General features: G+C 45.4%; 1 protein-coding gene across 1 annotated transcript in view; it reads right to left on the minus strand.

The window, feature by feature from the left end:
* Positions 1 to 12,010, minus strand: part of RFX7 (regulatory factor X7) — a 47,751-nt gene that overhangs the window by 26,137 nt on the left and 9,604 nt on the right. The window lies entirely within an intron of this gene.

The following is a 12,010-nucleotide window of genomic DNA, read 5'->3' on the forward strand; positions in this document are numbered from 1 at the left end:
AATAATAGTCAGCTATTTTTCTACAGAAAGTCACCCAAACTTAACTGCTTGCTAGAATTCTTGCTGCTTGTTCTTTTACATAAGAAATGCAATTTTTTTATGAAATACCATTGCAACTATTATCCCAAGCTGCAGTGCAGCCAGGATGGATGTCACTACTTTTATTGTAGCTCTTACACAATTCAAATGCATTTGATTTGTTTATCTGCAAACACAATTAACATCCCCTTCTCCCCATGCTTCAGTAAATCCCACCACTTTGAGGTATGGATTTCTAGCTTTCCAAAGAGCTGCTACAAGGCACACAGCTGTTATTCCACTGCCAGCTCTGGAGTTTTCCAAGCTAGTCTCTCTACCTCCCAGCTGGCCTATTAAGACTCCACTGGGTGGGGATTCAATAGAAATATGCCAGGAATGACCTCAGTGCATGTGCCAAGGCGGGCAAACAGTATGGAACTCATTATACTTCCTATAAACACACCCATGAGCAGCTCTTGTGTTCCTAAGGGGGCTGCACTTCACATGCATCCTCTGACAGCATTAGGTGAAGGCATTTTATCACTGCTCTGAAGAGGAGCAGGAGGTTTCCCATACAGAAAACCCAAGCCTGAGCACGTACAGAACAAGCACCAAACAATTATTTTTTTTGAGTTCAGAGAGCAATTATTTTCCTAGTAAAATAAAGCATAATTCAATCTCCTTAAACAACAAAACATCTCATGGAAGCTATTTTACTTTTGTACAGATGCTAAAAAAGCTAGACTGTCAGGCAGCTGATGGATCTCCTAAAACTCTAAGTAAGAAACAAGCAAAACAAATGGCTCCAGTGTCTGGTGGTGATAGGATCCAGCATCTACTGTTCTATCAGATGCCCAGAGGCAGGAGTTTGGTTGCCCTGCTTGTTACACCACTTCCACTTGGAAACATGACAGTCTAAAAATCTGCTTTGTAGAGGCTGCCAACACTGATGCCCCTTCCCATACAAGAACCACTCAGGTTACAGTGACAGAATACAATAAAAGCTTTCAACAGGTAAGAACATTTGACAAGTTCACTGAAACAGATCCATCAGCAGACATCCTCTTCAGCTGACTTTGTGTAGGAGAAGCCATCAGGTGGGTAGACAGGAACACCAAGGAGACAGGAGCAGAACTGCTGGGGATTTTGGAGAACAGGGAGTGCTAAGGATGGTAATATGGAAGCTTTGCCTTGCCTTGGGAAAGATACTCACATGAAGATGCAGCAACTGAAGAAGGGAACCTAAATGTCATCTCACTCATCAAAAATCACCGTCTTACCAGAAAAGTCAAGGGACACCAAGCATGGAAACCTGCTGCTGCATGTTGCCAGTGCATCTGACCCAAAGCTGAGCAAATTGATGGGGACACAGCTGCTCCAGCAGCACTTCTCCACCCTGGACTCCACCACTGCCTCCAACCCTGAGCAAGATCTCACAGTCCCTGTGCTGCTACAGATCAACAGCCTCTCCTACAAAGCAGCAGGCAACAGGAATCAGGCATCTGGACCCATTCCTGTACCCAAACCTCTAGTATGGCTCCACATGACAGCTCATGCAGAAAGGGTGTGTAGAGGGCAAGGGGATGCAGGGTACAGACACAGGAAACTCAGCCTGAACAGAGCCTCTACAGACACCACCATGCACACTCCAGCCAGCACAGCTTCCCTTCTGCCAGCCTGAGCATCAGCATGCCCATCTGCATTAACATCTTCTTGCAAAGAGAAAGAGGCAAGTTGCCTGGAGGCAGCTGGGCAGGAGACCCCTAGAGCTGTCCTTTTATCTCCAAATATCAGTCTGAGTCAGGAAATGTAAACTCTCAAATTTAGTTCAGGCTCTTCCAGTTGTGACCTCTGCTCCTACAGCACCGATCAACAGCGCTGAGAAGCTGCAGCAGAGGAGCAGTAACAGGGCCAGGAAATACAGCTCACTGTGTTTCCTTTTTGTAAACTGGTGGCACAAAAAGGACAGTCAAGTTCATGTCCTCCAATCTGCAAGCAGATGTTGTGACATTATAAAAGGCAAAGGTCCCACTGCTTCAGCAGGGGTAAGCGTGATCTCTATTTAATAAACAATTTTTCCATCTCCTGCTCCATGCTCTTGATTATACTGGGAGGACATCTTTAAAATTTGTGGGTGGTAAACTGAGGTTTCTTTCTTCCTAACCAGAGCACAGGTAAAGGTTGCTTCATTTTATAAAGCTTGTGCCTAATGACAAAAATGTTTATTTCCCTTCCAGTAGAGGCAATCCAAGTCAAGCAATGGCAACCCTGAGGAATGAGCCCTTTGACTGGGACAGTACTGGGAATGACCTCCTCATGGTCCTGAGCACTGCACAGAAGCACTCCATTTGGTGACACTGCAGGATACATCCCCAGCACATCAGGAGATAGAAGGACAAGTGACAAAGGTGGCAAAGGGAGGAACATCCCAGTTACACCTGCCACCTTAATTTATTTTGCCCTACTTCTTCTTCTCTAGCAGGACATACATGCTTTGAAAGCTGAAGTTTCATTTACAGGTAAGTCAGTCTGCTTCTGTCCCTGTCAAATGCATCCCTTACCTAATGACTACTGCAATTACAGTGCCTGCAACCAGCAATCCCAACAACCAGGCTGAATCAGACCCTACACAGAGCCATTTCTAACATCTGGAGGCCATTACCCACATATTTTTGCTACCCATGAGCAGCTGCAGGAGAGCAGCAGGAATGATGTTCTTTCTAATGAAAAGAACCATTTGAATCTGTGTGGAACCTAAGCCCACTGGAAACACAGAAACTGCACCTAAAGCCCTCAGCCATCACCGCCCCTCCTGGAGGCTCACTGTGATTCACCCCACCTGGAAGCACAACTGGTGTTGCTCTCTCTTTCATAGCTCTTCAGGATGACAGTCTCCCTCAAGGTAAACTAGTTCACTTACTGGATCCAAAAATTAATTCAGGCTACTTCATGCAGTTTTATCCAGGACAAGATTTGTGATTCTGGGGGTAGGTGTCTCTTGTGAGCAACAACAAATTTTTTTTTTACAGCTGCCTTGGATTTGCCAACTTGTGCCCAATGATCCAACACAAGAACCATGGAGCATAAAATTTTATATCACAACCTTGTATGTGCTCCTCTCCAATCAAAAAATACAGACACCATCCCAACACCAAGGAGGCATTTACTCAGTGGGTGCCATCCTACTGACTGTTTCAAAGTTAAGGCACACAAGTGACTCGAGAGGGACCCTGTTGTACTGTCTACAGCCATGCTGAAAAATGTCAGCTCTGCTCTGAACACCACCAGGGCAGATCTATCTGGCCATTTCTGGTCACCTACCCACCAGCCAGTCAAAAACATGCACCCAGCTTCTACTAATTAATAAAACAGCAGAGAAAGGGAGTTTGCTTAGGCTGTGCTTGGAAAAGCAGCACAGGGCAGCTCACTGAAAAAGCTGCTGTGTCTCATGAAGAACCCCAGACCCTACAACTTTCCAGAGAACCATGTGTTGGCTGTTTTGGGTCTGCAGCAAAAAGCCTTCCAGGAAGGGCCAAGACCTCTGAAGGATTTTTGAAGGCAAGTTTCAAAGGCTGTAGTGATTGAAGCTTCTAAAGGCTGAAGACAAACTCCTGAAATTATCTTTAGGAGAATGAGATCAGGAGAAATCAGATGAAAGTATTTCCTCAAACTGCTCTTCTATCTTCTGCCAAAGTATGCATTTCTGTTTTCCCTGACCTATTTATGTATTTCTGCTCAGGACAGCCCTGACTTAGCATGGGCAGAATGAGATGTGTTCCCTTCCCAGGTGAGCAGCTGAGTTTACTTTGCACTCAGGGAGAGAAATGGGAAAAAAGCAGAAGAATAAGGCAAGGAGATGCAATTCCTTTTTCTAAGTGGCATAAAACCAGATGCTGCCAACCTTCCTCTAATTAAGCAATACTTTACTTTCAGGAAGAGGCAGCTGAATTGTACTGAGCAATATGGGACTATTGTGGCAGAATTCAGTTGCTCTAAGCACAAGTACCTCCTTAATGTTGCAAATAAGAGAGGCCATATAACCACAAGGGATAAGAGAATCCTTATGCCTGTGAGACCAGAAAAGGGGAGGTGGCTGGGAGAAATAAAAGAAAGCCCTTGAATTTATCAGCTACTGCCTGGTTAACCCTGAGCCTTCCCAAAGCCTGCACAGCACTGAACTAACCCTTAGCAGCTTAGCAGCTGAGAGCATTCAGCCCCCACGAAAGGCAGCAGCAGGACCAACACTGTGGGAGCACAGTGAACACCCATCCTGCAAGACAGCTCCTCTCAGGGACACATGTCCAGAGCCTGACACTGCCACAGGGGCTCCTGGGCTGAGTCCCTGGCAGAAGGGGGACAGCAGCACCTCCAGGACATCGCTGCTCTGCTCCATCAGGAGAGACCTCCCAGCCCCAGAAGTCCCACAGGACATGGCTCCCACCATTCAGGCACTGGCAGAGGACTCATCCCTCAAATGGAGGAGGATGTCAACAACAGAGCCAGTTCAACCAAACTCAGCAGACAAGTAGAGCTACAACTTGTTGTGCAGAATTTAATAATGGTTTGAGTAGGTGGTCACATGTGGGAAGCCCAGAGTGATTTTGTTCGTCAAAAGTTTGGTGCATTCTGTGAAATTGCCACAGATACTCTGTATCCCATTCAGCCCAAGACTCCAAATATTTGCATGAACTGAAACATCCTCCCGAAAACAGCCTCTGTATAGCTGTGTTTCATGTGCATGGCACTTATTGGACAGGCTAGAGAAAACATTCATTTCTGCCAAACCATGATGCAGTTTATGAAAAGAAACCACTTTCCATCACTGCTCATAACTGAGCCTTCCATCAGGAAGGCAGGGCTCAACTCCTGACCAGACAGCAAGGGCTCCCCTCGGCAGGGTCCCAGTTTCCAGTACTAGAGTGTTAAGTTACATTATTACCCAACATGCAGGACTTACAGCAAAAAGTTGCAACTGAAATGGAAAAGCCCAGCGTGCAGTTACTTACCAGGGGCACAGTTACCTAGTTATTCACCTCAGACTGCAAACCACCCTCTCAGACATCTGAGAGAGAAAATGTTTACAAAGTTATAAAGTAAACGTCCTTTGGAAAAACAGGGAAACCAAAAACCCACCAGGGACTGTTCAGGCCACAGGACAGTTCTGAGTGGCTCACGTGCAGTGCACACAACCCTGACAGTCGAGGGTGACACTGCTGCCCTGGTATTTTACTCACACCTGAAAACAAGCCTTCCACAAGAGAAGAATACAGGAGACAACACTTAGAGCTGGCTGTCAAAGGAGTGTCTTGGCCACACGTCCTTTCAAAAATTACTGTGATCTGAAAAGCCTCCATTTCTTGCAGCATCAGCTGCTCCCCCATACCATCCCCACAGGCTGTTGGTCAAACTGCTTAGCAAAGGGCCCAGGGGTTCTCTGCTGCAGGAGCACGTGGGCAGCACTGCCAGGCATGAGCCTCCCAGGCACCTGAGGCACCCAGGAACTCCTCCTCCTGTGCTGTGTCCTGCTGCCCCTTTCCCTCTTGCAAAAACCCACTTCAGCTCCCAAGGAAAACAAGTCAGAGTCCACTACAAAGTACCAACAGCGACAGTTTTGGCAAAGTCGTCTTTCTGAAAACCTTGTTAAAATAGGGAGGGTCATTATTAAACTGACCACATACCATTTGGAAAGATTCAGTCTGAACTCCACTACTCTGATGACATCAGGTGACATTAAAAAAAAAAAAATCTCTATTTACTCTGTGTGCTGTGAGGAACCACTCAATAAAAGGATTACCAAGCCCATTACAGTAAGTGGTACTATCAGAAAGGTACTATTATCACATCCTTACCACGACAAGCACTGTGTCCCAGCAGTGCCTGCAGCAATCAGCCCTTAATTCTTAATCTTACTGAATTAATGCTTCTCTTTCTTAGACTAACAGCTCTAAATATATCTTTATATAACCTTCCACTCAGAAGCACAAAGAAATGTTAAACTGGAGCCAAGGATCATCTAAGGAGAAAATTATGAAACAGCCGCCTATGTGTGCTGCTACTCAATTAACATCTTAACATATGCCATGTTACATTGTCTGGCTCGGCTCACTGTGATAAAGAAGTAAAATGGCTGTAAAAGCATCTCAATTAAATATTTAGAAAGCAGAGCTGCACAAGGTTGAAACTTGTTTGAATTAGCAAAATGACGATGATCCATACTGCTCAGCTAATGCCGTAAGAGCTCCAGCACAGGGCAGGGGGAAAGGAAAGCACCCCCCAGGCCAGGGGGTGCACCCCAGGGCCAGGAACCCCCTCCCATCCTCACCTCTCACCCTCGGGCGGGCAGCAGCCAAAAATCAGGTGGCTTCTGATGCCACCTAGGGGCTCTGTCCCTGCCTGCACTGCTCCCTCCCCCGGGAGAATCCAGTGTCGTGCCCCAGACACCAGGCACTCGAGCCTCCCACAAACACAGGCAAACAGTGGCAAAACATTTAATGCAAGACAAATTAAGTCTCTCAGGATTCAACTGCAGATATATTTTTACTCCATATAAAAGCCACAGGGACCACAATTGCATCCTAAAAGCACATGAAGTATCGCTATTTCCCTGAAGTACAAAAATAGAGGAAATGCAGAAAAGTGTCCAACACTTAGGCCTCAAAAAGTAAACAAAGCGAGAATTCACCAACTGGTAAACGTTGTGTCTTTCATCTGAAAGCAGAATCCTCCTCAATCCCAGGCAAACCACCTTCCTCAGCAAAATCAGAAGGCAAACACTCAGCAAGCCAATAAAACAGTGCAACAAGAAGGGTGAGCTGCAGCTCCATCATCCTCACTGTAACCTAACCCACCTCCTTCCACTCACCAGAGACAATAAACTAAACCAGTTTTCCATCAGACATAAGGAGCAAAGCTATATCACAGTGCTGAAAAACAGAGTGCTTCAGCACACCTTGAAGTTAATGCAGGTTAAAGTGTGTCAAACATGTGACTTCAACACTTGTTACTAAAATAAATGCAGTTAAAATAGTTCATAGAGAATAAAAATTTAATCCCTTCACCATTTCTGACACTATGATCATTTTATGAGTATAAATAATGCCGACTATACAAACAGCTGAACAAAGAAGGAAGATGAGGCTGCTAATGAAATGCCCAAGTCTCAAATGTAGCCCATTGTAATGAACTGCCAAGAAATAATTAGGCAGCAGACATCAGAATACCTATGTCTGAAATGTAGGTCTATAAACACCTCTTTCAGCTCTCTGAAGAAATCTGGTTGTATTCAATACTAAAGGCTTGTTCCACTATTCTTAAAATAACTGGGAAGAACTTGCAACAACCACACACTGCCAGGTGCTCTATTCCAAAAAGACAGTCATTTAAGTTCCTGGGGTTGGGGTTTTTTTTTTTTACATTTATTTAAATTCAGTATAATGCCATAAGTTACTGTAATGAACTCTAACAAGAGACAAAGAAAATGCTTTTACACAGCTCTCACCCTGGTTCTTTCAGCACTGCTCTGAATTAAAATCAGTGCATATTGTTACATTCAGGCAGGAGATTCTGTTCCAAGGATACAGTGCCCTCTGTACAGGATGTGGGAAGATAATTTGACTTCAGAGGAGATGCTTCCTGTATTTATTACTCACAATCTACAATCTCAAAAAAACATAACTAAAAAAGATTATTTCAGTAGAAATTTCATCTCAGGAATGTCCCACTGAAAGCATAAAGATGGAAACAGTCACCAGACATGCAGGTTGTGGCTACAGAGCAAATCAGCCATTGCAACAACTCACATATTCCACAATGAAAACTGCTGGGTTTTGAAACTAATTAATCAACCTTTGGTTGCTTCACAATCCAATCTATAGATAGCTGAGAGATCTGCTGTGCTATTTTCAGCCAAGGTCATCAGAAGCCCCATCACAACATTATTACTTAAGGGTCTGAACTGGAGGCACTGGAAAGTCAACTATGAGACACTGGGATTTTACTCCAGCCTTGGTCCCACATGGCTCCAAGGAAGGATGCCTAGTGAAACTAAGGGGGTGACAATCCTTGGCAGAACTTAAAAACCAAACAGGAAATTCAGTGCATCTCTAAAACACGGGCAAAAAATTGTTTCTCTTCCATGCCTGCAGAGCCAACCAGCTGAGGAGGAGGAGGAAGGCAGCACCTTGCTGTGCATCACAGCGTGGCACAGGTCACAGACCTGGTCCTCTGCTGCCTTTCCCTTGGGAAACGGTAGCTACAGACAGCTGATGGCAAAGCAAAATAATATCCATGTGAGAAAATAGGAAGAGTTCTACACTCTGCTTACATGTAACACACACCCAGAAATGTAGAAATCTGCACAGTGCTGTGTTTACTGTACATAGCTCAAGAGCTCAGCTGAATCCAGCAGAACAGCTCCCAGTGTCAGCAGCTCTGCAGGAATGTTTTCCCAACACACGTGTTTCCCAGTGCTGGCACAGGTGCCCTGATGGCAGATTTAAGCCTGCTCATAAAAACTGGGTTTCTTCTTCTTTATTTCACATTATTCCCTTCAACATTTTCAAGACCTACAGCTATCCTAGTTATGTTCTCTTAACAGAAGAGATTTGCTGCTACTGGTTGTTTCTCTTTATATCCCATTCATTCGATACCCAGGGGCTGTCATCTGGCTTGCAGTGCCACAACTCAGTCCTATCCCAGCTCTTCTGTGGCTTTATCCTGAGGGAGCAGATAGACCCCCTGCCCTACAGAGCCCCAGACAGTGCACACAGCCATCCCCTCCCCAAAACCTGCAGGGCCAACAGCTGCAGGTGTCCCACTGCCAGCCTGGAAATGTCTTCCCAAGGCGCTGCCATCTCGATGCCCCCTGAGCCTGGCTCACACTGGGAAGCAGAGGAGCAACCCAGGGGCTGCCCAAGGCCTTGCACAGACACTGCACTGAGGAGGCCCAGCCTAACCTGCAGGGTTTCCCTGGCACACTCTTTGTCCCCTCTCCATGCCACAGACATCCTTCTCTCCCCTCCACACTGAACAGCTCCCCCCATAAGTACCAGCCTGTCTTTCTGCAAACAAATTCAGCTTTTATCCAGCCCTCTCCTCCCAAGGCTGCTTGCAACATCCTATTACCTCTGCTTTTGCCCTGGTTTCTGCACACCTGCATTCCTTCTTCTCCTTGCTCCCTCTTCTCTCAGGGCTGCCCACCACACAGCTCCTCTGCACCCTTTTTTCCACTTGAGGAACCTGTACCCAATTGCTGACTCCCATGGAATGCAATTCTTGCAACCTCTTGGGTTTCCCTGTGCTGAGTAATGCCCTGAGTATCTACATGCGCTGTCCAAGCATCTGCCTACTAAAAGGGTCACTCACTTCTTTCCTGCTAGATGGGCATGGCTTCACTGTCATAGGAAAGCCAACTTCTCTCCAACTAGTGCCATGTTGCTCACTGGCACATCCCAGAACCCTCTCCAGTCCTTGACTTTACCATCAGGTGAAAATTTAAAGCTGAACACACGCAGGATGAACATGGCACTGCTGCCTGATGGTGACCATACAACCTCCCATCTCAGAGGACTCCCCCTTGTTCAGCTTCCACAGGTTCCTTCAGGCATCCATCCTTCAGCCTTGCCCCTGCACCGAGGCACTTCTCACTCACCTCAGCTCATCAGCTTCCACCCACTCTAGACACAGAAGCTCTCTGGTCTCTGCAAACAAAGTAGCCAGAAGACTCTTGCCTACCTCAAAGGTCAGTTCACTGAATGCTAAAGCAGTGTAACTCATCAGCTTTCCATACTCTGCTTCTGGGGGTAGAAAATAATCCATATGGCACCTTTTGAAATGGTTTTAAACCCAAAACTAGGATCTTCAGAGGAGTTACAAACACATCCTACTACAATTCTGACGGATTTTATGAAAAGAAGTTTCAACACAACTGCACTCACTCCTAGGTGGAAAATTAACTCTGTCCAACAGGTACCTTACATGGCCTTGCAGGGCAGGACTGGCTGCTCCCACCTGGATCATGTTTGTAGCTCTGGGGCTGCCCCCATCAGGCCAGCCCAGCTCCACAGCAGAGCACAGAGCTCCAGGGCAGCACTGCAGAAGCTGCAGTGTGGGGCAGACCAACACCAAGCACTCCACCCCACACACTGCCTCCTTCCCTGCCAGGCTGCCTCTGCAGCTGTGATGGCTGAACAAGTGAGTCTGCCAGAACACTTCATCTAAAAGCTGCTCATGAATGGAAATTATGAACAGCAAGCATCTGACCAGCATTTAATACCCCTTTAATACAACTTTAGGGTTCAGTTCTCTGTCCTCAGAACAAGGAACAATGTGTGCAGCCAGTTTGTTGCCTTGCCATCCTACTTCTACAGGCAACGAGGGGGGCAGGACCTGAAAACCCAACAACTTAGCCACTTTCTTCTCAGGTAAAACACCTGCTTTGCAGGCACAGCATCATCCATAGGCATTTTGATACCATTTCAGAAGATTTCATATTGTTGTGGTTTTCTTTTGAAAATGCAGCAGAGGGCACGTGACCTGTCCTAGTACAAAGTACTGAAGCCACAGCCACACAGGCCACCGAGTTTAGCACCCTATTCAGACCATTTACAGCACACCTGCATGGATTCATTATTCATAGCATGTACATTCTAAACATCCCAGGGAGCTGCACAGTTTTACCACAACTTACTTAGTAAAAGAGTCAAAACCAGAAAAGGCTGTGCTTGATTAAATCTGTATCAGATTTCAGAAAAGCTGCACTAAATTTCTGACTTTCCAAAAATCATAACAGCACAGAATTATATTTCAGATGTATGTAAACAGTTCCCACACAAGTACTCACCAGGGTAGCAGTGCTGTTGATGTTCACCTGTAGGCTACCACACATTTTCAGCATCTAATAATCCACTGAATTATGCTTCTGCAAAAGCCTCATGCTAGTGGTACCCACAATTGCTTGTCTGAGGGGTCCTTCCAGAAGCAGACATTGTTTAAGAGCACTGCAGAATTGATCAGCCTGGATTTTCATTCCTGTGAATCACACCATGCGTAAACATTGCAGCGGGAGAGCAGATGTTCACATTACCAGAATGAAAATGTCCTTTCCTGATTAGTAACACAGTTTGATTTCAATTTTCACAGTGAACTATATGCTTGCCACTCCTTTGCTCAGGAGCTGAACTAATCAAGCCAAAACTGCAACTCACCTTCCTGAGTTAGACAAATTCCAGGAGAATACAACACACTCAAGCTATCTCCAGATCTTACACTGGGCTTCAAAGCCTACACTACTGCTATTTAAAGGACTCAGCAGTAACTCAGAACTTTACTAAAGTGACAAGAACCACTGTGAAGTGACAAATAACAATTATTAGTCCTGCCCTGCAAACACTTACCCACTGCAATTATTTTCTCCCTGAACAGCTGCAGCTACTCACCAACAACATCCCAGGGCATCCATGGGTGACTAAATGTTCACAGAGGGGCTTCCAAACACAGAACCATGGTACACATGAGCTAAACTGTGTTCTTCAACTAAGTTACAAGGTTCATCAAATTGACTGTACAAACCATAGTGATACATGAACCCTCATTCCTACCCCCTCCAAGAGAAGGAAGCTGCTAGCAAGAAAGATGCAGCCCATGCAGACATGTTCCACAAAAGCTAAGTGGGGACTGCCTAAACTCACTAGTACTAAACAAAAGTATTTTGGTTTGTGTTTGTTCTTAGCCTTAGAGCTCAAGACTATTACGATTTTTTAGCTGCTATTAACCAAAAACTGACTACTCAAAGTATATTCAGGCATGGATCTACAGGGTAATCAGACACCTGGTTTCTACTCAGAAGTAACCAATAAGGGAGAGGTGTCTGGATATCTTCATGGATATCAGACTTAATTATACAGGTTACCAAATCTTAAGGGTCAGCATTTTAGCTTTTTTTTCCATGATAAAATGATGCTCAAGATTAATTTTTAACTGAAGATTCACTATA

Source organism: Serinus canaria, chromosome 10, assembly GCF_022539315.1.
Source record: "Serinus canaria isolate serCan28SL12 chromosome 10, serCan2020, whole genome shotgun sequence".
NCBI lineage: Eukaryota > Metazoa > Chordata > Aves > Passeriformes > Fringillidae > Serinus > Serinus canaria.